The following is a 3058-nucleotide window of genomic DNA, read 5'->3' as shown; positions in this document are numbered from 1 at the left end:
AGCTGGGCTCTGTGGCATGTGCCTATAGTCCCAGTTATTCAGGAGGCTGAGGTGGGAGGATCCCTTGAGCCCAGGAATTTGAGGCTGCAGTGAGCTGTGATTGCACCACTGCACTCCAGGGTAACAGAGTGATACTCCATCTCTAAAAAAATAAATACATTTTAAAAAGCCAATTCACAGATTAGGCTAAGAGTGCGGGTGGATGGCTCAGTGGCCAAGAGCAGCCCTAGAGAACTTCCAATAAATCCAAATGGCCTGGCAGGATCAAGGGGTGGAGAAGCTCAGAGGCAAAGCAGAAGGGAGGGTGGGCCCCCACCCTGGGGCACAGCCTGAGTGAGGCCAGGGAGGGCATGCTGCAGCAGCCACTGCCTCTGTGCGCAGGCGGGCAGCAGTCTGACCCACTCTGTGGAGTCAGGGAATAAATGCTGGGAAGCATCCCTGTACGCGAACACGTAGCGGTTGTCACGTCACTCTTCTTACCGTGGGGGTCGTGCCCGGTGCATGTGCTACTCCCCTTGGGCTGGGGCTGAGGAGGGAGAATCCATCCCAGGTCTCTCTCCTCACCACTCATGGCCCTGGCAGTCCCAGGCACGCCTTGGCCTGTGGGCACATCCCTCCAATGGTGGCCTCCATGTTCACATGACAGTCTACCTTATTTTTCTGCACCCCAAGTATCCTTCTTCTTTCTCTGATAAGGACGTCAAACATTGGATTTAGGGCCCACTCCAACATCTCAAGATCCTAAACTTACTTACATTTGCAAAGACCATTTTTTTTTTCAAATAAGGCTGTGCTCCTAGGTACTGGGGATCAGGATGTAGACTTTTGGGGGATTCTATGTGACCTACCACAGAACATGTGTGTCTGGTTATGGGGGCGGAGAAAGGGGAGGAAATTCATTGAGATTCTTCTGCTCAAGCCTTACGTCTTCAGGGGCTTCTCTGGACCACACCCCCCAAAACGCACCCCTGCCCACCCAGAGATCCATTCAACAAGTGTTTGCTGAGGGCCTGCTGTGTGCCAGGTACTGTCCTTGCACCAGACAAAGAGACAGCAGGGACAAAGAGAAGACACTCCCGCTCTGTGGGAGCTCGAATAGCAACAGGGACACAGACAGTGAAGAAGAGAGATGAGAAAAACCCAGATGCAAGTCAGGTGGGGTGAATGCCCCAGGAAAAGTCAAGCAGGGGAAAGGGGATGGGGACTGTGATGTCAGGATTCGTGGCCAGGGCAGGCCTCTCAGGAAGTGACCTCAGAGGATGTTTGGGAAGGGCATTCCGGGCAAAGGTATAACCAGGGCAGAGACCCTGAGGGGAAGTGCCTGTCATGTCCAATGGCACAGGGCCATGTACTTGGGGTGGGCTCAGCTGAAGAGGGCAGGGGACATGAGGTAGGGTAATGGGACCAATTACTGGGCCTTCATGTTTAGGCCCTTGTGCCAAGTGAGAAGGGACCACTGGGGTCTCCCCAAAACCACCCTCAGGTACAATGGTTCACTATAAGGACTCACAGAACTCAGAAAGGGTACCAGTTATTACAGCAATGGATGCATTAAAATCAGCAGTGGCAAGGACTCACGGAACAGAACCCAAGAGAGACCAGCACAGGTCTGCAGGTGTCCGCACCCACTGCAGGCATGCGGACAGTGCTCAACCTCCCAGCACTGAGGTGTGACAATAAGCACAGCATGCCACCAGCCAGGGAAGCCCTCTGTACCGTGGTGTCCAGGGTTTTTATTGGGTTGGTCACACAGGTATGGCTGACCTCCCAAGTCGCAGACTTTGGCCTCCAGCCCCTGCAGAGGTCAGGCTGATGCCACATGGCCCAAGGTCCCCCCGTAGACCATGTTGTTAGCACAGACCAGGGGTGTCCAATCTTTGGACTTTCCTGGCACACATTGGAAGAATTGTCCTGGGCAATACACTTAAATAAAATACACTTAACACTAACAACAGCTGATGAGCTTTAAAAAAATCTCAACAAGAAAGTTTACAAATTTGTGTTGGGCCATGTTCAAAGCTGTGCTGGGCCGAATGCACCCTCTGGGCTGTGGATTGGACAAGCTTAGCATAGACTATGGTGTGGCCTAGATAAACACAGACATTCAAATCAGGTGGAACATTCTAAGGGCTTAGAGGGTGTCTCTCAGGAGCTGGTCAGGGCCAGTTTCAGGGTGGAGGATTTGAACACCCCAAACCTTTACTGCAGAAGGCCTCAGTAGGATCATCTGGCATTGGTGGAAGCCACACACAGGGGGCCTGGTGACCAAGGCTGGTCAGGAAAGAGCGGCCACAGGGGACGCAGCAGGGCCAGATGCAAATCTGCCAAAGAAAGAAAGAGGCGTCCCAAAGGGCCAGCGCATGGAGGCGCGCGGAAGGGAGTAGCGGAGCTCCAATTTGGACTCCAGAGAGAGAAGGTGAAGGATGAGGACCCGCCGTGAGAGAGGGAGGAGGCCACGGGAAGGCTGTGGGAGCTGTGGGCTGCAGGGGGTTTTAGGTGAGAATCAGGGAGAGCCCCGGTGGTCAGCGTGGCTGGAGGGTGTGCTCAGAGCGGCCTCCGGAGGGAGAGGCCTTGTGAGCCGGGTGGGCTCCCCCATCATGGTTCCACTGCCCCAGGGGAGCCAACCGCGGAAAGGAGGGGCGCGTTTGAGGAGAAAAGAGAAAATCGCCATCCTGGAAGGTGAGAAGATGGGCTTGTGGGCGGGAGGAGGCACTGGCGGGCGGGCCAGGGAGAGATTTGTGGCCACCAATGAAAGTCAGCCTGGGTCAGCCTGCTGGTGGGCCTTTCCCCCCGCCCTCGGTGTCCCACCCACCTGTCCCATGGGGGTCGGCCGAGGAATGAGTGCGTGGCCAGGAGAGCGGGGCCCCGCTTTCGAGCCCGCGGAGACTCCTGCAGCTGGAGGGTGTCGTGGGCTTGGGGAACCCCAGATGCCCCAGGTCTTCCCCCAGATCCTAGGGGAGCAACGGCGAGAGCAGTGGGCTGCTCCGGGCTCCGGGTGGCCGCGGGGTTGGGGCCTCCAAGGGGGCGGGGATTTGGGGCGGTTCCCCTGCGCGGGGCG

Source organism: Rhinopithecus bieti, unplaced genomic scaffold, assembly GCF_001698545.2.
Source record: "Rhinopithecus bieti isolate Rb0 unplaced genomic scaffold, ASM169854v2 scaffold_13617, whole genome shotgun sequence".
In the NCBI taxonomy this organism is placed as follows: domain Eukaryota; kingdom Metazoa; phylum Chordata; class Mammalia; order Primates; family Cercopithecidae; genus Rhinopithecus; species Rhinopithecus bieti.
The sequence above is the reverse complement of the archived record's forward strand: the minus strand, read 5'-3'. Positions refer to the sequence as shown.